Genomic DNA, 22,980 nt, shown 5'->3' on the forward strand with positions numbered 1-22,980 from the left:
GGACATTGTGAACATGAGAATCTCATCCAAGCCATTGTTTAGAGTTTGGGGTTTGGCTACATTGACATGTTTGCCCACCCATGTGAATTTTTTCTTTACCACACATCCACAGATTCTTTAACCATATAACTCTTATGTCTACAGTCATAAATGGCATTGTAAGCATAGATTATCTATATGACCCATAGCCATAGTCTAGACAAAGATATTTCTACCTGGTTAGCAATTCCTAAAGCTAAGACATTATCTCCCAGAACTTCAACTGACTGAATGCTTTTTGGGAGATCTATTCATTCATTAGAATATACAGCTTTTGATATATAGACTGAGAGTTTGGACTTTATCATTTTCAGGAGATTGAAAAATGATCAGCCTTTTAAAAGATAGTTTTCTGACTCAACTACTCAATGAGGTGTTCAATTACATCTATAGGATACCATTCAAATTTGCCCCGTGCGTGAAGACTGAATCATTGGGTGCTTTCAGCTGAGATTTAGTAGTAATTTAGCGTCTTCTTCTAGCGGGACTTCAGCAAAAGGGGAATGAATGAATCTCATTCTATCTTACATCATTTTTAGTTTGGGTTTATGCTCCTGTTTTCTAGAGCTTGAGAATTTGGCAAGAGTCAAAAAAGTTTTTATTAAGGCCTTTCAAATGAATGATTTTTGTCATTCTTCCATGTAATTACCAAAAACTACTCTGACCTTTTAATCTCTAGTGTTTGTCTCAGGGTAAGTTCAGTAGGAGATAATTCATTTAAAAACCTGTGGGAGTAATATAGGTAGCAGTTTATGGTGATTTGCAGCGGGTTATCACTGTAGAAATCATTAAGATTGCTCACATTTGAAGTATGTGTTATTTTGAGGTTAGACACAACAGGATGATGCTTGTCCATTGCAGTCTAAAATGAGGTTTTGTAAACGTTTGGTTTTTAGTTGAATGAGTAGGTGAAAAAGCATTGAAGTTTAATTTTAATTTTTATAGGTTTTCAGCATTTTTTAAATAAAATAAAAAATTTAAATAATTAGTGGAATCAATTAAACATTAAGTTCAAGATTTTGGAGCACAGGAAGTGATACTCTTTCCTCTTTTTCTACTGGGATACTGATTCTTATTCAGAAAATAAATTTTTGTGCTGTGACTTGCTGTTTTACTTTTGGTTTTGCTTTGTATTTTTATTTTTGTCATAAGAAGTTGTTTTGATATATACAGAAAGATGTGTAGTTACATATTTCTTCAATGAAAAACACTAGAGAAACAAAATAGATAGGCACTTCAGTGGAGTTTTCATACTGCAGTTTAGTCAATCAAGGTCATAGGCATGTTGATTTTTGGTGTGTTCAGGTGGAAATTGGGAAGTGAACCCAAGAACTTTCCATGGGGCCTGAGCATCACAAGTGTGTTACTGCTGCATCCCTGTAGTGGGGGTTTTTTTTTTTTTTTTGAGATTTTTTTTTTTTTTTTTTTTTTTTGCTAAAGGGCGCGTGCACTTGCCAAAAGAACACAGAGAGACAGAGAGACAGAAAGCGAGAAATCACCCCCCAGGGGGGATGGCCACAACGCAATCCCTTCTCCTCCATTCTCCTCTCGGGATCTTGGGCACGCACGCACACACACCCAGCATGAGTTTAAGCCACTGGGTCCGGGACTCAAATTGTGGTTGACTACGTGGGAGTCCAGCGAAATAGCCATTATGCTAACTGCTAGTGCCTAGGTGGCTTTTTTTTTGTAGATAGATAGATGTATTTGAATTTTTTTATTTTACAAACATGGCTTCAGAAGTTTGAGTTTTGTATACTGATCTTTTCTTTATTTCTGGTTTTAAATTTTTAATTTATATTTAATTGTTCACCTTTGTGAGATACAATATGGTTTCTCAAAGCATTCAGGCAGTGTGTAATAATCAAATCTGTGATATTGCCATGTTCATCAGACATTACTTTATGTGTGTACCTTCAATTTTTATTCAACTAGTTTTGCATATATACACACACACACACTTAAGATTGTCAACATCTGTTTCTATCTGTTCTGGAATATTGTGCCGTAACACATTTGTTTGTATAAATACATTTTTATTCATTTCTCTTAAATGATTTCCTTTGAACATATCCCACCTCCTCACTCCCATATCGTCTTTGGTATCTACTGTTACCCTCTATAATTCTATATCTGTAAATATTTTAGTTTATGTCATAGAGTGCATGGATTCACTGGAGACATACCTTGTCTTTTATTGTTTGGCTTATTTAATTTACCATTAAATCTTCATTTATGTACTTCACATTGAATGACAGGATCTCTTGTTCTTTATGGGTGAGTAGTAGTCCATTGTGTATATGTGCCACCTTTTTTTAATATGTTTTTAAGTTTTATACATAAGGTATCTGTTACAAAATTTGCCTACCTAGCTAAGTCACACAAGTTACTTGTTGCAAACAGTTTACCCAGATAAATCACAAAACCATATACTCAAGATATCCAAATTACATTTTATTAATAAAACAAGTAAAATCTATTTATCTATCTTCATATAGAACTGTAGAGGAAACTAAAAAACAAAGACTATTTGTAAAGGAACATGCCTGCATGTGAGGGATTCTGGTCTATTGTCAAATTAGCTAGAATTGTCATATTTCTTCTGTATATTAAATAAAAACCTTGACATTTGGAGAGGTCACCTGTATTATTTATTTGTTTCTGGTTAATTAATTTTTATATGCAGACACTGTATATTATTATAGTATGCAAAATGAATTTTCCAGCATAAATATATTAAATATTAGTTCAGTTAAAGATATTGCCATACACATTATCAACATCAAATAATTTTCCATTTTTGTTTCCCTCAAATATTTTGCTTTTTTCTTTTGCCTCTTGATTCCCTCCTTTCCCTCCACCATCTCCCCTGACCCTGTCTCTAGTATCCACAATTTCTCTTCTTGCTTTTATATCTTCTAATATTTCAGTTTCTGCCATACAGTACAGATATTAGTATATATTGAGTGGGGACAAAATGCCTCTCTTTCATATTCTGGTTTGTTTTGCTTAGCAGTAAATCTTTCATATTCAGCCACTTTTTATCACCTGCCAAGGTCCCCTTGTTTTGTTTTTTATATTTATGATTGAGTAGTATTCGATAATATGTATGTGCCATCCTTTTTCAGTCTGTTCATGTGTTTGTGGATGCTTGGATCATTTCCATATCTTAGCAATTGTGAATAATGCCACAGTAAACATGGATGTGCAAGTACTTTTCTGTTTGAATGTATTCTTAAACTTTGGATAGGTCCTCAGGACTGGAAGTGTTGGATCACATAGTAGTTCTATTTCTAGGTTTTTGAGAATCCTCCATATTGTTCATAGTGGCCGAACTAATTTACATTCCCACCAACAGTGTAGAGAGTTTCCTTTTCACCACAACCTCATCAGCACTTGTCATTGTTTATTTTCTTAATCTTAGCCATTCTGACTAGGGATAGGTGGTATCTCACTGTGGTTTTGATTTGCAAATTCCTTGTGATAAGAGAGGTTCAGCATTTTTCATATATTTTTTTTTTACTGTTTTTATGTTTTCTTTAGAGAGGTTGAGCTCATTTGGCCATCTTTTAATTGGGCTACTCTTTTCTTTTCTTTTCTTTTTTTTTTTTCAGGTGCACTAGTAGAGTTCCCTGTACTAGTTATTAGACCCCTAACTGAGGCATATTTTGCAAATATATTTTTCCACTTCAAGGGTTGGCAATTCACTCTAATTCTTTCTTTTGCTGTGCAGATGCTTTTGGAATGACATGTTTGCACTTGTTAATTTTTAGCGTTATTGCCTGTGTTTTGGGGGTCTTATTGAATAAGTCCTTACCTACGCTGATGTCTTCATGAGTTTCCCCTGCATTATTCACCAGTAATTTTATAGTTTGAGGTCTTGAGTTTAGATCTCTGATCTATTTTGATTTAATTTTCATTTATGTTGAGATATACAGGTCCAGATTTATGTTTCTGCAGTTCAAAGCCCAGTTTTTCCAGCCCCATTTGCTAAAGAGGTTTTCTTTTCTGTATTAGATTGACTAGTGCCCTTTGTTATAAAACAGTTGGCTATATGTCTGGGGGTTTATTTGTGAGGTTTATTTTGGTTCCAATTGTTTGTTTTTATGCCAATACCATGCTGTTTTGATGATCAGAACTTCATAATATATTTTGGGGCCAGGTAGTTTATATCTGGGGTCTCTATTCTGTTCTTAGCCCACCTGTCTGTTTCTGTGCCAATACCATGCTGTTTTGATTATTACAACTTTATCGTTTATTTTGGAGTCTCGCCTTGACCAACCATTTTTATTTTTATTTTTAAATTTTTTTTCTATTTTTTTCTTTCATTTATTTTTACATTTTTCCACAAACATTTACTTTACATAGCAAAAAATGTTAGCTCATACTCCATAATTCTTGACAGTTTACAAACAACTTTCAAAATTTCAAAATACTGAATTTTAAAGATAATGTTCAAAATATGTCTTATAACAGAATTGCTTTGATGATACTGTATCTTTAATGATTCTAGGCAAAGTGTATGCTTTCAAAAAAATCTCTGTAGAATATCTCTGGTAATTTGATAAGGGTTGCATTAAATTTGTAGATTAATTTGGGTAGGATTGACATTTTGATTATATCAATTCTTCCAATCCTGGAACATGGGATTCTTTTTCTACTCTTTATGTCATTTTCAAATTCATTTTTAAGTTTGTCATAGTTTTCCTTGTAGAGGTCTTTGACTTCTTTGGTTAGGTTTATTCCTAGGTATCGTATGCTTTTTGCAGCTCTTGTAAGTGGGATAACTTTTTCAAGTCTACCTCAGTCTGCTCCTTTTCATGTACAGACGTGCTACAGACTTTTGCATGTTGATTTTGTATCCAGCCAGTTTATAGTATTCATTTATTATTTTGGGGAGTTTTTTTTTTTTTCTTTCCCTGTGTATGTGGATTCCTTTCTATGTATTTAATCATGTCATATGCAAATAGGAGTAATTTACCTTCTTTACCTATTTCAATGCCTTCTATTGTAGTTATTTGTCTGATTTTATTGTCTTGGACTTCCAGTAATACATGAAAAAGGAGTGGAGAAAGTGGGCAGCTTTGTTTTGTTCCAGGTTTTAGGTGGAAAGCTTAATCCTTTTCCCCATTCAGTGTGATGTGAGCTATCAGTATTTCATATAGGGCTTTTATTATGTTGAGAAATGTTACTTCTATGCTGATTTTGCTTTTTATTAATCATGAAGGGATGTTGTGTTTTATCAAATGCTTTTTCTGCATTGATTGATATTATCATATGTTTTTATTCATTTTCCTGTTAATATGCTGTATTACATTTATAATTTTGTGTATATGGACCATCCTTGGATTCTCGGAATAAAGCCTACCTGGATGCGGTGTGGTGTATAATATTTTTAAAGTGTTATTACATATAATTTCTTAGTATCTTGTTGAGAAGATTTGTATTTATATTAATCAGACCTTTTTTGTTACATCTTTGTCTCTTTTGGAGATGAGGGTGATGGAGGTTTTTTAAAATTAATTTGGGGGGATTTCTTCCTTTTGGATCTTTATAAATTATTTGAGTAGAATGGAAGTTATCTCTTCTTTCAATGTTTTGTACAATTCAGAAGTGAAACCATTGGGACCTGCACTTTTCTTTGTTGGAAGATGATTTATTACTGATTAAATAATTTTTTTGTTAGTAATCCTATTTGAAACATACCCACGCATATTTATAGTGAGAGACAGTCCATGTTATCACCTATCTTTTGCAGTATTTCAGCACTTCACTTAGCTCCACTCTAAGACTGGTATATGATTTTATAATTCTGTCTTCTTAAATGTATGCTGTTATGATGTCTTTTCTCAACTCATTTAGTTATATACATTGCTGATCATGTGAATATTTATTTTCCTTACAAAAATATATCATAAAAATAAATAGATGTTTAAGATTGCTTCAGTGTTCAAGTTTACTTGCTTTTCTTTTTCTCCAGTTTTCCTTCAGTTGTCCTAAATATTCCCAACATGATTCTTGTAATATTTTTCTACAATTCACTGAGCAGCATCTGTATGTCTTCACAAAACATTCACACTCATGAGGGCAAAGTACAGAGTAAGGTCATTTTGTGTATAGTTTGATGTTGTTAATGCTTTTTTTTTTTAAATTTTAAGGCATTGCTTCTCTCAGGTAAGGCTTTAAAGAAGACATGGTCATGCTTAACCACTATAGGGAAAACAGAAAATAGTTAGCAAAAGGCTATTACACTTTCCCTTGGGATGAATTTCACCTGCCAAGGACATTACACTGAGGTATTATTAGCTCTGTGGGCTGACATTTAATATTAGTACAACGCTGCTTTATCACATCTTCATTCTGACAAAATCCTATGTAGCCATGAAACTGTTCTCAAAAGATGACTAGTTTTTTTCAACTTCAAATGTGGTTTTAGAGAACTTATAGAACTTTCTTGCTCAGGAATACGTTGGCATTTCACACTGTTCATAGCAGATTAAGACTGGATCATTCTTTTTTTCTTTGGAGAGGTTTTTGCTGTAGGGCACGTGCAGTCACCAGAAAGATGAGAGAGACAGAGACAGCAAGAAGTCACCCCCCAGGGGGGATGGCCATGCCACAATCCCTTCTCCATTTTCCTCTCGAGATCTTGGGCACACATACACACACGATCGGTGTGAGTTTAATCCACAGGGTCCAGTACTCGAACTGCGGTCAACTGCATGGGAGTCCAGCATCATAGCCATTACACCAACTGGCCCCCTATTTATCATCTTTTTAAAATGTGTATGTGTGAGTGCTAATTGCTGTAGACTTCTCTCTTAGGAGTGCTTTTGATATGTTTGAAAGCATGTGGAGAGTTGTGATTAAATTATTACTTGTTTCAAGAAGTTTTCATTTGTATTCTTAATTTATTCAGTAATTTTGAAGCTACTCAGGGTAAATTATGTCATTTTCATGTATTTGTGAATTTTTGAAAGTACTTTCTGTTCTAGTTTAATTTTATCATATATGGTAACAAATAAGGTGGTATATATAATTTTTGTTTTCTTTTTAGTTTTAAAGACTTATTTTTTTCTCTATTATGTGGTCAGTCTTCAGAAATATTCTATGTGTGGCTGAGAAAAATATGTATTTTGTTTTTGGCAAAATCTTCTGTAAATGTTGATTAGTTTATTTGGATTATTGGATCATTTATGTTCTGAGTCTTTTTATCTTTTTGTCTAAATAATCTGTCCAGAGGTGACAGTACAGTGTTGAAGTCCACATGAATTAGCACGTCATAATCAGTCTTTCTGTTCATATCTAGCAGTCTTCCTTTCTGATGATGAATGCATTAAGTTTTATGATTTTTATATCTTCTTGGTGAATTAATCTTTTTAATACACTATGGCCTCTGACTCTTTTTATACTGTTTTTTAAAAAAAGTTGTTACAAGAGGGTGCATGTATCCTCACCAGAAGGAGAGAGAAGGAAAGTGAAAAATCACCCCCAGAAGGGATGACTACACTGCAATCCCTTGTCCTCCATTCTCCTCTCAGGACGTTTGCTATGCATGCTCACTAACTTGGTGTGTGTCCCGGCCCACAGGACAATCGAGCAGGGTGCCTGAGTAAGAGAGTGGAGGTCTGGAACAGGCGCAGCGTCACAACATGGGAGCGACACAGTGTCACAGCTCAAGATGGTATGCTGTTGCTCATTTATTGAGGGCCAGAGAACATTCTTATATACACAGGGTAGGAAGCTGATTGTTCATACAATGAGGGATGCAACTCTACAACCACCGATTGGTTGCTGCGTTAAAGGGTAAAGCCAGGAGGTGAGGTAAAAAGGGGGTGGGAATTGTCATGGACCTGACTGAGGACCTGCCTGAATGAGGAAGTCTCAGGGTGAATTGTCTACTCTACAAGGATACTTGAAGGTTCTTGTATGAAGGTCATGTCGGCCATTTTGGTGCATGTGGCTTCCTACATGTCCCCCTTCTCTGTTTTATAGACTGGGAACCAGGGGGAGCTGTGCCTGTCTTAGGTTGGAGTCTTATTAGCCGAACGTCCTCGGTTACCTGTCATGGGAACCACCGACAGCAAGATGAGTGTCCTGTCTTAGGTGGAGGAAGTGGCAAAAGGTCGGCTAGACTCTCTTACCCGTCATTGGCTAACCAGCTCAGTGCCTCAGGTCAGATTATGATGTTGGTCAATATCATGCATCTCCAGTCTAGGGTAATGGACCTGAATAGGCCGAGAAAGGAGGGAGGTAACTTGTTGACTGATAAATGTTTTCAGTCTTGGGAAAATGACTGGTCCCAGGGAGCAGACAATTAGTAGCCCGAGAATTGGTCCAATTATAGGGAGCAAAAAGGGCAAGAATCCATGCCAGTCAGTTAGAAGGGGGTTGTCAGCCAGTTGTCATCAGCAGTTCCTTAGGGCTTCTTGGAGGTCATGGATCTTATTCACGGACAACGCCAGACTTGTTGGTGTAAAAGCAGCACTGTTCCTTCAGGGAAAGACAAAGACCTTCCTGCTCTGCAAGTAAGAGGTCCAAACCCCTGCGATTTTGTAGAACCACCTCTGCGAGGGAATCTAGCTGATCCTGGATAAGGGAGATAGTGGATGCAAGCTGCTGGACATCAGAGATCAATCTTTCTGTAACCTGTTTAAGTTGAAGGGAATAACGCAGGCCTGTGGAGCCCGCGGTGGCAGCTACAGTGAATCCCAAGGTGGCAAAGATGGGGATAAGTTGGACAGCTTGTGTGGGTCTTCCTGCAATAAAATAGAGGGATGGAATGGGGACAGGTTCATCTCCAGGAATGACCTCAATCTGTGGGAGAATAGCAAGAGTGCAAGATCCGGTCCAGGAAGAGGGAAGAGCGATATAAGCCATATTATTGCCACAGACAAAAACAGAGTTATGGGGGGCGGGGCGGGAAAGTTTGGATGAAAGAGTGGAGGTGAAGTTTAGTGAGGTGGTGCAGTTAGAAAAGGAGAGGAAACCAAGGGAAGCAGAAGAATTGTCGGTTGAGTTAGAGATAACACGGGAGACATTGACGGGGAAGAGAGGCTGGACAAAGAAGGGTGAGGAAAAGCAGCAATTAATAAGGTCATTGAAAAATGGTGAGAAGTGTGAAGGGAGTGCATAGGGGACAGTGTTTTGATGGGGGAGGCAGAGCTAGCAATTTTGTGCGATGTCAGGAGCAGAAGTGTTTATAAGGGCATGAGCGAGCTCCAGAAGATTATAGGCATTGGAATCGAGTGGTTGGTCTTTTGGCTTGGGGAGAACAACTGGATGGTAGGAAACAGAAGGGTTAAGAGCTTCTAATTGTTTTTGTGTCTTGTGTTGTCTAAGGCGGTCCTGGGGCCCGCCTCCATCTGAGATGTGAACGGGGGCTTGAGTGTACCAACAAAGTTCTTTTCCTAAGTTACCCTGAGTGCAGGGCATCTGTAGGCTCAAGTGATTAAAGGACCCCGAGAAGGTACGGGTTTGGGTAGCTGTGAAATAGGTGTGGTTACCTGAAACGCATGTGGATGCCTGCTCATAGCAAGATTGGTAAAGCGAAGTCTGAAAGGTCTTAGAGGGGCATGGGGGGGCTTCTGAGAGGAGGAGATGGCAGGCGTTCTGACAGAGAAATATTTGCGGGATGTGGAGTCAAAGAATGAGGTGATAGCCCTTGTGCATTGATGTGTCATAATGGGTTGGAAGTGGATGGAGGAAGGATTGCCACCGGAGCAGCCGCATGGCAAAAGCTGCTGGCAAAGCTTGGCAAGTGCCACAGGGTCTCCAAATCCCCCAAAGGTTACTTCAAGGAAAGAGAGGAGGAGGAGGGCAGGAAGCATCACAGTCGTCATCCTTGGGCGATTCCTGGTGGTCAGGGAGTCCTGTAGAGGAAGAGAGAGAGTTCTCAGGGGACTCAGGCTCCCTGGATGGAGAGTCAACCTGTTTTAATAGTCTCTCTGGAAGCCATCACGCATCCTCCAATTTTGGGGAGTAAATGCAAACAGATCCTCTTCCCAAAATAAGGACGGGGTCTGGACCATGACATGTATTATCCAGAGGATCTTTCCACAAGACTGAGGCAAATTTGTTTTGGTAGTTGAATGCCAGAAGTGCTCAGTGGCTGAGTCTCCATTTTTATCAAGAGACAGGAAATTTAGGACAAAAAGAGTATATGCCAGAAGGTTTTTGGGCAAGCCCTTAGTCTGTAAGAGCTGTCCCTTTTTCACCTTTTGGAGAGTACTTTTCAAGGAAAGATGAGCACGTTCAACAATGCCCTGTCCCTGGGGGTTGTATGGAATTCCTGTAGTATGTCTGATACGGAGCTGTTTACAGAGGAGGCAAAATTGTTTCCCACATAACCCAGACCGTTGTTGGTTTTAATGTGTTGAGATACACCCATAACGGAGAGTGCGGAGAGGACATGGGAGATAACATGTTTACCATACTCTCCAGTTTGCACTGTGGCAAAAAGAAAACCACTAAATGTGTCAATAATGACATGAACTTATTTCAGAGAGCTGAATTCAGGAATATGAGTGACATCCATCTGCCACAGGGCATTAAGCAGGAGACCTCTAGGGTTGACACCGAAATGTGGGAAAGGCAAAAGAGTAATGCACGCTGGATATTGTGTGACTATTTGTCATGCTTGTTCTCGAGTAATCTTAAACATAAAGCGGAGGGTGTGGGAGTTTAAGTGATGTAATTGATGAGCAGCAGTGGCATCTGAAAGGTTTGTGTCAGTCTGAGTTTGTATTAAAAAGGAATGTCTTCTGGCAAGATCAGCATGGCCGTTGCCTTCAGTTAAGGGCCCAGGCAAGTCAGTGTGCGTGCGTAAATGGCTGATAGAAAAAGGTGACTCTTGCATCCTGATGAGAGACTGCAATTGCAGGAAAAACTGTGTGCTCTGAGGGTTTGGCTTAATCTGACCCACAGTCTCCAGAAGTGGAACAAACATAGCAATATAAGCACTGTTTGTAAATAAATACAAAGGTGTATCTGGAAAAGCAGTGAAGACTGCAAATAACTGCATGTAGTTCAACTAACCGAGCTGACGTAGAAGATGTGGTGAATGAAACTGTGTGGTCCAAGATGGAATAAGAGGCAGTTCCATTGGAGGAGCCATCAGTGAAAACAGTCATGCCATCTGGAAGAGGATGTAGAGAAGTGCGGACAGGGATAACAAAAGTGTGGGTGCAGAGGAAGTGCAAGAGTTTGTTAGGGGGAAGGTGGTTATCAATGGTTCCCAGAAAAGAGGCACATGCTATAGGCCAAGAATCCGTTTGTTTTAATAACCAGTCTACCTGTGGTTTTGTGTATGGCTGAATGATGGCATCAGGGTCTTTGCCAAAGTAAGTGATGCTCAATTTTCGTGATAGGGTGATGATATCAGCCACAGCCTGGTAGTATGGATATATAACTTTGGATGTGAAGATGAAAGGAGGACCCACATGATAGGTGCCGATTGCCAGAAGACGGCTGTAGGTGTAATTGAAGTACGGCAGATGACAAGAGACAATGGTTGTTTGTAGTCAATGGCTGTAATGAATTGTGATACAATGGCATGCTTGACTAAGGCGAGTGCCTGATGGCCGATGTGAACTGGAATAGGGATCCCCCTGTAGGATGTCGAATAGTGGTTTAAGTTGTCCTGTGGTTAGTTTAAGATACGGGCGGATCCAGTTAATGTCACCCAATAATTTTTGGAAATCATTTAGAGTTTTTAGATTATCAAGTCTGAATTGAGGTTTTGGGGTTAGGATTTTTTGACCAGAGAGTTGAAGTCCTAAGTAGGTATATGAGTCTTTTAGCTGGATCTTTTCCAGGGCAATTTTTAATTCACGGCAGATAATTGTTCTTTAAGGTCCTGGAAACACTGTAAAATCAATTGACCGCTCTCACTGGCAATTAATATATCATCCATGTAATGAACAATATACATATCGGTCCATTTGTGTCTGACCGGATATATAGAGGCTGAAACATATTTTTGGCAAAGCATAGTGCTATTGGCCATGTTCTGAGGCAGGACCCACCACTCATAATGTTTCATTGGTTCTTTAAAGTTAGTTGATGGAATACTAAAGGCAAATCTTTTTCGATCTAAAGGATGTAGGGGAATAGTAAAAAAAAAAAATCTTGGAGGTCAATAACTACTTTAAAGAAATTAAGGGGTATGGCTACTGGAGATGGTAGCCCAGGCTGAAGGGCCCCCATTGGAACCATGGTTTTGTTGATTGATCTTAAATCTTGGAGTAATCACCATTTTCCAGATCTTTTCTTGATAACAAATATGGGGGTATTCCATTTAGAGGTGCTCTCCACAATGTGTCCTGATTCAAATTGTTACTGTACTAACAATTGAGCAGCCTGGAGCTTTTCTGAAAGCAGAGGCCATTGATCAACCCACATCAGAGCATCATCTTTCGAAGTGATTTGATCCGCACGTGAGGGACAGGAATGTCAATGACCGCTAGGGAAAATTTCCCAGTCTGGCTCTATCCAGTTTAAGCTCAGGCAGTAGGGGTTGAATAATGCCTGACTCATTTTTCCCCAAGCCTTTTTCCTGATGTATAACCCTGGGCCAGCATTTGTGCAGTGACTATGTCATTCGGACTGAACAGTAAAAGACTCATCTGTGACAAGTCTCGGCCTCACAAGTTAATAGGAAGACCCTGCAGTATAAAGGGTTGGATGTGTCCCTGATCGCCCTCCTTGTCTGTCCATTGTAGTATTTTTGAACTTTTTTAAGGATTCTGACTTTGTCCGATACACTTTAAGTTAGTTAGTGTTGGGGTTAAGGGCCAAGAGTGGGCCAATCATCTTTCTTAATAATAATAACATCAGCACCAGTATCTATTAATCCGGAGAATTGTCTTCCATCCAACCACAGGGTAAGCAGCGGTTTGGCCAGAGATATTTGTTGGACCCAATAGGCATCTGAGGAACCAAAGCCTTTGGTGCCTCGGGAGCAGGCCTGTATTATGTTTTTGGTTGGGAGCAATGGGAGGAGTAAGAGGAGAGCTATGCATTTATTAGCAGGGGTAGCCGTAAGTGTATTTGAAGAGGAAGCCATAATCTTGATCTCGCCTTTATAATCATTGTCTATTATCCAGGGATGATCTGAAGCCCGTCCATGGTGGCACTATTGCGTCCTAAGAGTAGGGCAAAAGCATTGGGTGGCAGGGGACCAAAGACCCCAGTAGAGAGTAATTGGATGCCCATTTCCGGTGTTAATACCATATGGGTGGTGAACAAAGGTCCAGTCCTGTGCTCCCTGGTGTTGCTCTAGAGAGGTGTGGAACTGATTGTTGTTGTCGTTGGGTAGAACAAACTCCAGAGCCCCAAAAGCTTGAATCATTGTCTATTACACCAGGGAAGATCTAAAGCCTGTCCATGGTGGCACTCCTGAGTCCTAAGAGTAGGGCGAAAGTATTGGTGGCAGGGGATCAAAGACCCCAGTAGAAAGAAATTGGATGCCCATTTCCAGTGTTAATACCGTATGGGTGGTGGAACAAAGGTCCAGTCCTGCACTTCCTGGTGTTGCTCTGGAGAGGTATGGAATGGATTGTTGTTGTTGGGTGGAACAAACTCTATAGCCCCAAAAGCTTGTTTGGGTTGGGGAGCCTGGAGTGAGCCCCTGTTCCCATTTCCCAAACTAAACGGAAGGGGTTGACCATGAATGTTAGTTTTAGATCGACATTCTTGGGGAGGATGGCGCCCTTTAAGGCATTGAGAGCATAAGGGGAGGTTTTGTTTTGGTTCATGTCAGAAGATTTTTTAACGCGATATTGTTTGGCCATGTGTCCAGGTCGACCGCAGTTAAAACAATTATTGCGGGAGAGAAACTGTTGAGTGGGAGCGCTTTGAAGGGCAGTGGCCATGGCAAGTCCCTGGTTACAAGATTTAGAGTATATCAGACCAAAGGCGAATATATCCAGACAGATCAGTTTTCTTTTTGTGTGGCCTAGCAAGCAGCATTTGTGTTCTTGAATGCTAAATGTTTAATAATTTGTGTATTCTCTTGGGAATTACCAAAAATTCTTTCTGTGGCTGTAACCAATCAATTAACAAAATCTGAAAAGGGCTCTCTGGGGCCTTGTCTGATATTAGTGAGGGAGGTATCGAGGTCACCCTTTGAGGGGAGCCATTTCCAAGCCCTCAAGCCAGCCGTATGGATCTGGGCAAACAAACCAGGGTCATATTGATTTTCATGAATAGAATAATCACCTTCTCCAAGCAGTATGTTTAGAGTCCAGCCGTTACGCGCCTTAGCATTATGGTGGGCCACGTCTTGGCAGGCCTCTGCAAATTCAGATTTCCAAAGCAAATAATCTCCCCCAGAAAGAACAGCTTTTGTTAAGGTGTACCAATCTGAGGGTGTACAGCGTGTAAGCCATCCTTCAGTAATGGTTTCCAGTAAGGTAAGCATATAGGGGGCAAGTGAACCATATTGGTTAATAGCTGTTTTGAGTTCTTTAATTAACTTAAAATCGAAAGTACTATGTCTCCTCCAAACATGGTCTTGGTTGTCAGTGATTTCTGTGACCAGAAAGGTCTCATAAGTTACTTTTGGTGTAACTTGGGCTGTGTTTGGGGCTGTATTTGTGGGAGTTCTTAGTTGTTTTAATTGTGAAATCAGTTGGCGATGTCCCTTTTCTAATTGGACTTGTTTTTTTAAACGCTCAATTTTGTTAATTAGTTCTTGTTCTGGATTGCCAAAGAGTGGCACAAAAGAGTTATAAGGCAGGGGCCGCTTTTTAACAGGTGGCCAAGGAAGATTATTGGTTTTAGGTGCTTCTGTCTCCAGAACTTCTTCCTCGGAGCTAGTTTGTTCCTCATCAGGATAATTTTTGAATTTGGAGAGGCAGGGGTATAGTTTTTTCTCTGGTTTGTGTGAAGTTTCGGGGGCTTTTAGGCTTTTCACTGTCCTGTGTTACATCTTCATCACTATCTAAAGATATGAGGTCTATAGTTTGGGTCTTTTTAGGCTCAAGGATATCTGAGGGAAGAACACTCTTTTCTTTTGGTAGCTCATTTTGCATAATCTGTTCCCCTTTGATAACAATGGCAGAAATTTTGGGGTCCTTAGGGTGGGTACTAAGGATTTCATTTACTAGATACCAATAGGAAAATGTGGTTACGGGAACCTTTTCTGGGCCAAAGGTGGAGTAGTAATCTTTAAGAGCGTCACTTACCCTTTTCCACCTGTTTTCATCAATGGTTCCTTCTTGAGGAAACCATGGACAAGCCTCCTTCAGGAAATCAAAAAAGGTGAGCAGTTGTTTAACTTTCACTTTCACTCTTCTAGTCTTAAGGACTTCCTTTAACCCCTGAACAAACAATTCATGCTGGCTCAACTCTTGCCCCATTATAGTCTATGCTATAACCCAGATATCATGAGTGAGTACTCACCAGGATGTCGTCTTCTGCGTCCCCTGAAGTTATGCCACAGACTTCCAACCTGCTCCTCTTTGGAGCTTCTTATTCCTCTCCAGAATCTTTGGGAACCTGTCACTGCTTCTCGAGCTCAGGTCCCTGTCCGGGCACCAGAATGTCCTGGCCCGCGGGACAATCGAGCAGGGTGCCTAAGTGAGAGGGCAGAGGTCTCTGGAACAGGCGCAGCATCACAGCACGGGAGTGACACAGTGTCACAGCTCAAAATGGTATGCAGTTGCTCGATTATTGAGTGCCAGAGAACATTCTTATATACACAGGGTAGGAAGCTGATTGGTCATTCATTGAGGGATGCAATTCTACAACCACCAATTGGTTGCTGCATTAAAGGGTAAAGCCAGGAGGCGAGATAAAAAGGGGGCAGGAATTGTAGTGGGCCTGACTGAGGACGTGCCTGAATGAGGAAGTCTCAGGGTGAATTGTCTACTCCCGGAACAAGGATACTTGAAGATCCTGGTATGAAGGTCATGTCAGCCATTTTGGTGCATGTGGCTTCCTACAGGTGTGATTTTCAAGCCTCCAAGTCTGGGACTAAAACTGCACAATCAGAAATTTTGGACTCATATGCCTTATGTTACATGTACAAGCTTGTGTAGACTTTCTCTCTCAGATATATATAAATTATTAAATTTTAGTTATTATGATTATTTAACTGACTATATGGCACATGTACTCACTGAGCATTGGGGAATGAGTTCCAGAAAGCAAGACACCAAGTCCTGTTCCAGAACTCGAACCATGGTCACATATGTAATATTCCAGAACCTTAACCAGCCTGCCATCTCCCATGCCCTAATATTTTTTTAATGTCTCTCTTTAATTTCAGTTGACTAGTACCTTACATACAGTTATTGTGGTAGGATATCTTTATCTTTCAGTATTTCTTAACTGTGATACTGCCTTTCACACCAAGATATAAACAACATCCTAAATCTTCTTTTATTGAAGGCATTTATTATAAATCAATATTTTTAAATATACCCTCTGTGGATGGAACACAGAATTTCTTCTGATAGAGCTGTGAATATTATAAAATATATTAGCACTAAGTCATTTTTTAAAATTTCTAAAATGGTAAAAAATTTAGACCACCATATGAAATAAAGGTTATGGCAGCAGGATCCCAAATGTCAGTTGCATGGTTTAATTCTTTTTTTATTATTATTATTTTTTACTTTTTAAAAAAATTTTTGGAGAGGTTTTTTCGCTATAGGGCGCATGCACTCGCCAGACAGACAGAGACATAGAGATAGAAAGTGAGAAATCACCCCCTAGGGGGTATGGTCATGCCACAATCCCTTCTCCTCCATTCTCCTCTCAGTATCTTGGGCACGCACACTCACGCAACTGGCATGAGTTTTAAGACACCGGGTCCAGGACGCAAACCGCAGTCGACTACATGGGAGTTCAGTGACATAGCCTTTATGCTGACTGCTGGTTCCCCATGGTTTGATTCTGGAACCCAGTATCTTTATATTTTTGGAGAGGTTTTTGCTATAGGGTGTGTGCATTCGCCAGACAGAGAGAGAGAGAGAGACAGAAAGACAGAAAGCGAGAAATCAATCCCCAGGGGGAGTGGGCACACCACAATCCCTTCTCCTCCATTCTCCTCTTGAGATCTTGGGCACGCATGCACATGCACCCAGCGTGAGGTTTAAGCCCCCAGGTCCGGGACGCGAACCGTGGTCGACTGTATGGGAGTCCAGCAACATAGCCATTATGCTAACTGCTGCTCCCAAACCCAGTATTTCGAGAATCACAATAGGCACATGTACTTGTACAACCTAAATTGTGAAAGAAGGGAGAAATGGAGGAACATAAATTGTCTCTTAAACATTCTTCCTTGGGGATGATTTTTCACTTTCCATCTGCATCCCTCAGAAACACACAAACCCTTATAAATTATTTAACACATTTTTTCTTTTTTAAATGGTCTGTTTCTCTATCAGTAAGTATTATTTTTTTATGTTTAATTTTATTTTACCTTCTTTTATACATTGAATTATATATGTTACTTAGCTTGTAAAGTGAATGTTCCAACAGGAATATATTTCTCACCATTCCAGTTGAATTTTTGTACTTTTTTTTCTAATCTTGAATTCTCTTAAACCTGCAAGTTTACCCCAGGTCCAATTTCATTGATTAGAATAGCTTCAACTATCACCTGAATTTCTGCTGCTTCCTCAATATTTGGCTACTGAAACTTCAAAGGTGATATACACAAGATTCATCTCTGAACTGCTGAGTTTTTTCCCAATTTTAATTTTTAATTCCCATATGTATATGCCTGCTTAAACAGAAACATTCAGTGAAATTTCTGTTTTGATTCAGTGATTAAAAAAAATTAGTACCAATCATTTCTTCTCCCCTCTCCCTTTTTTTTTTGGATGAGTTTCCTATATAATATTCTTATTTCTCAATGGTCTGATAGAGGTGGTCATGTCACAACTTGGTATTGTACTTTTCAGAGTATCCTTAGTCTGAAATCTGTGGATGGCAATTAAACTGCAAATCTGGTTATATAATGTACCACTTCTTTTGGCTTTATATTATTTATACTCTGTGTTTAGGCAAATGATAAAGTGATATTCATTATTTGGACTCCTTCAATATTGTTGAATGCACAACTACAGTATAAAGATGCCTATAAATATACTTCAGTATGCACATAAAATATTTTATTGGAATTAGGTTAAGTATTTAAATACAAAATCACTTTGTAATCAGTTTTTTGAACACCTTCACTGCCCTTGTCTTTGATCACAGACCAGGAATACTTACCTAGATACACTGTTTCTACTTCCATCAATATTAGGAATATACTTTGTGCTTTCATAGGAAGACTTCTGTAGTTCCATTTTCATAAGAACATTTACATACATGTTAACATCATTGACTTCAAGTACAAATTGATACTACAGGAAAAAAAAAAACAAACACCTCTCTGGGTTTTTTTAGACTGGTTCAAATAAACTTGTGTCTAAATTAATCTAACAATTCTCTAGATATATATTTATACTTAACGCGTTTGCTTACTTTTTAAAAAAATTGTTGTTGAGGTTTTTTCACTATAGGGCACGTGTGCTCGCCAGACAGACAGAGAGAGACATAGAGACAGAAAGCGAGAAATCACCCCCTAGGGAGGATGGTCATGCCACAATCCCTTCTCCTCCATTCTCCTCTCGGGATCTTGGGCACGCACACACGAGCACCTGGCATGAGTTTTAAGCCACCGGGTCCAGGACGCAAACCGCAGTCGACTACGTGGGAGTTCAGCAACATAGTCTTTATGCTAACTGCTGGTTCCCCGTGGTTTGATTCTGGAACCCAGTATCTTTCTTTTTTTGGAGAGGTTTTTGCTATAGGGTGTGAGCACTCGCCAGACAGAGAGAGAGAGAGACAGAGAGACAGAAAGTGAGAAATCAATCCCCAGGAGGAATGGGCACACCACAATCCCTTCTCCTCCATTCTCCTCTCAGGATCTTGGGCACGCACGCACATGCGCCCAGCGTGAGTTTTAAGCCCCCGGGTCCGGGATGTGAACCGTGGTCGATTATATGGGAGTCAAGCAACATAGCCATTAAGCTAACTGCTGGTCCCAAAACCAGTATTTTGAGAATCACAATAGGGACATGTACTTGTACAACTTAAATTCTGAAAGAAGGGAGAAATAGAGGAACATGAATTGTGTCATAAACATTCTTCCTTGGGAATGATTTTTCACTTTCCATCTGCATCCCCCAGAAACGCACGAACCCTTCCTTATGAATTATTTAACAATTTTTTTCTTGTTTTAAACTGTCTGTTTCTCTTTCTCTACCAGTAAGTATTATTTTTTCATGTTTAATTTTATTTTAACTTCTTTTATACATTGAATTACATATGTCACTTATCTTGTAAAGTGAATGTTCCAACAGGAATACATTTCTCACCATTCCAGTTGAATTTTTGTACTTTTTTTTTAATCTTGAATTCTCTTAAACCTGCAAGTTTACCCCAGGTCCAATTTCATTGATTAGAATAGCTTCAACTATCACCTGAATTTCTGCTGCTTCCTCAATATTTGGCTACTGAAACTTCAAAGGTGATATACACAAGATTCATCTCTGAACTGCTGAGTTGTTTTTCCCAATTTTAATTTTTAATTCCCATATGTATATGCCTACTTAAACAGAAACATTCAGTGAAATTTCTGTTTTGATTCAGTGACAAAAAAATTAGTACCAATTGTTTCTTCTCCCCTCTCCCTTTTTTTGGGATGAGTTTCCTATACAATATTCTTATTTCTCAATGGTCTGATAGATGTGGTCATGTCACAACTTGGTATTGTATTTTTCAGAGTATCCTTAGTCTGAAATCTGTGGATGGCAATTAAACTGCAAATCTGGTTATATAATGTATCACTTCTTTTGGCTTTATATTATTTATACTCTGTGTTTAGGCAAATGATAAAGTGATATTCATCATTATTTGGACTCTTTCAATATTTTTGAATGCACAACTACAGTATAAAGATGCCTATAAATATACTTCAACTTATGAGTAATTAACAGTATGCACATAAAATATTTTATTGGAATTAGGTTAAGTATTTAAATACAAAATCATTTTGTAATTAGTTTCTTGAAACACCTTTACTGCCCTTGTCTTTGATCACAGACCAGGAATACTTACCTAGATATACTGTTTCTACCTCCATCAATAGTAGGAATATACTTTGTGCTTTCATAGGAAGCCTTCTGTAGTTCCATTTTCATAAGAACATTTACATATGTGTTAACATCATTGACTTCAAGTACAAATTGATACTAGAGGAAAAAAAGAAAACACCTTTCTGGGTTTTTTTAGAATGGTTCCAATAAACTTGTGTCTAACTTATTAATCTAACACAATTCTCTAGATATATATTTATACTTACGTGTTTGTATGAGATAATAAACACCTTGAAATAGCAGAATATTTATTACGCTTTCATCACTTGCAGCATTTGGAGATCTCTGAGGAAATACTTGTAATAAATTTAGCAACGAATAAGTTAGCATAGAGATAGGATGTTTGTACTTTATTTTTTCTCCCATTAGAAAGAGTTCAGAGAGACAGGACGTTAGTGAGAAACAGATAGGGCTTATTAACTGTTGATGATGACATGTATAGTATTCTCAACTGGATTGGTCTGAGAAGTATTTCACGATGGGCAAAGTATTTTTACAAGCAAAACGAGAAATAGCAATTGACTGTTTTATAAAAATAATTAGAATAATAAAAACAATGATTGGGGAAAACAGAAAAGATATGGAATGTTGAAGTGGGGAGATTAATGTCTCTGTACTGACTGACATGCATGGCATTCCCTTTTGAAAAAACAATGTAATACACTGTAAAGTTATATGTAATCTAATAAATTTAGCAATGAATAAGTTAGCATAGAGATAGGATGTTTGTACTTTATTTTTTCTTCCTTTAGAAAGAGTTCAGAAACATACAGAGGGACAAGCATATACAAATAGAGAAAGTAAATTTCCCATGTTATGCTCTGTTTCTCAGGGCTAATGTGGGAAAATGTATTTTTACAGGGGTTCATATCATTTGAGGATGTTACTATGGACTTTACCTAGGAGTAGTGGCAGGACCTGGAAGATGCTCAGAAGATTCTACACAAGGATGTGATGCTGGAGACCTACTGCAACCTGGTGTTTTTGGGTTAGTGGATCTCCCAAGAAGCTCTCAGAAATAATTAAGAGCTTCATAATGTTTAATGCTGTTTAGGAGTGATATTTCATTCTGTGGTTAATGTGAGTGGCACTCCTCTTTAACAAAATGCTGAAATCAGCCCCTTTATTGCATTGCTGATAAAACTGAACTGTTGTTACTCTTCATATAGCTTACAACAATAGTTTGGCAAAATTCGACATTGCTCTTTATTAACAGGACAAAGCATTGCCAAACCTGGAGTGTCTTCAAGTTGGAGCAAGGAGGAGATCCAAGGATATTCGAAGAACTTCCCAACTTGAGCCTCCCAGGTTAGTCAGTGCATACTTTTCAGGGACGAGTGTAATGCATTTTCTTTTAAAGAATTTATATTTTACTGAAAGGGGAAAACAAAATGTTAGTACTGGTGAGGTTAGAAAAATGTAGAAATGTTTTCCTGGAATAAGAATGTGAAAAAAATGGGAGATATATATATATATATTAAAAGTTTTTGCTATAGGGAGCGTGCACTCACCAGACAGACAGAGAGAGACAGAGAGACAGAAAGCGAGAAATCACCCTCCAGGGGGGATGGCCACGCCACAATCCCTTCTCCATTCTCCTCTCAGGATCTTAGGCACAAACGCACACGCGCCCGGCATGAGTTTTAAGCTACCGGGTTCGGGACGCAAAACATGGTCGACTACATGGAGGTCCAGCGACATAGCCATTACGCTAACTGCTGGTCCCAGGGTATATATTTTTTACAGCGTCCTAAGTGATGACATGTTTAGAGTACTTAGTATGTATTTTTATTGGCTACAAGTCCTTCCTAAGTAACAGTTCTACTTAAGTGGCAAGAGTTCTTTTTGACTTCTGCAAATAGATCATCTAGAAAACTGTTCACATTAGCAAAGAAACAGTACACAATACCCACTGTTATAAGGAAGCAAAGAGAAAAAGGACAGGGAAAAGTAATAACACATGGAAATCTTTCAGTATAAAATTATAGGAAGACAGATGGTAGATATTTTAAATATTGTTAAAGGTATTAAAGGAAAGAGATGCATAAAGGAACAAAGTAAATCCACCTAGCTTTCAAAATATTAATGTAAATTGCTCCAGTAACACATTAAGAACAAAAACCCATATTTCTTATTATTAATCAGTATGAATATTTGAAATACACATGAGCAGTGTAAAATAAATTCTCAAATATAATTTATGGAAATGGTTGTCTTTTTTTTGGAGAGGTTTTTGCCATAGAGCGTATGTGCTCACCAGAAAGACCGAGAGAGACAGTAAGCGAGAAATCACCCCCCCAAGGGGGGATGGCCACGGTGCAATCCCTTCTCCTCTATTCTCCTCTCAGAATCTTGGGCACGCATGCACACGTGCCCATCGTGAGTTTTAAGCCACTGGGTCCAGGATGCGAACCATGGTCGACTACATGGGAGTCCAGTGACATAGCCATTGTGCTAACTGCTGGTCCCTGTCTTTTTTCATCCAAAGAGGATGGATATGGGAGGGACTGCTTGTAATTAAAATTAATATGGGAAAGCATGTGTTAATATAGTTCTCATTGCCCAGCATATAGTTCAGGTGTGGAAGAAAGCATTTTACAAACAGTCTGTCTCTTTCAGCAGAAAATAGAAACATGAGATGCACACTATAAATGTAGAGAATGTGAAAAAGTATTTTTTGAAATCATTTTTATAGTAGATTTTAAACACAAAGTGGAAGATATCCATATAAAGAGGAAGTGGAATCCTTATTGAAGAATTAAAATCTACCTTTTCATCAGTG

At 38.7% G+C, this 22,980-nt stretch overlaps 1 long non-coding RNA gene across 1 annotated transcript; it reads left to right on the top strand.

Moving 5' to 3' along the window:
• The first annotated feature begins 7,634 nt into the window (after window positions 1–7,634).
• Window positions 7,635–21,525, top strand: LOC106735406 (uncharacterized). The gene is made up of 3 exons (XR_001370752.1): window positions 7,635–7,723; window positions 21,060–21,186; window positions 21,415–21,525. It is a non-coding gene; the product is annotated as an uncharacterized LOC106735406 (long non-coding RNA).
• Window positions 21,526–22,980: the final 1,455 nt, after the last annotated feature.

The sequence above is a fragment of the Tupaia chinensis genome, unplaced genomic scaffold (assembly GCF_000334495.1).
Source record: "Tupaia chinensis unplaced genomic scaffold, TupChi_1.0 Scaffold000378_1, whole genome shotgun sequence".
Taxonomy (NCBI): Eukaryota; Metazoa; Chordata; class Mammalia; order Scandentia; family Tupaiidae; genus Tupaia; species Tupaia belangeri.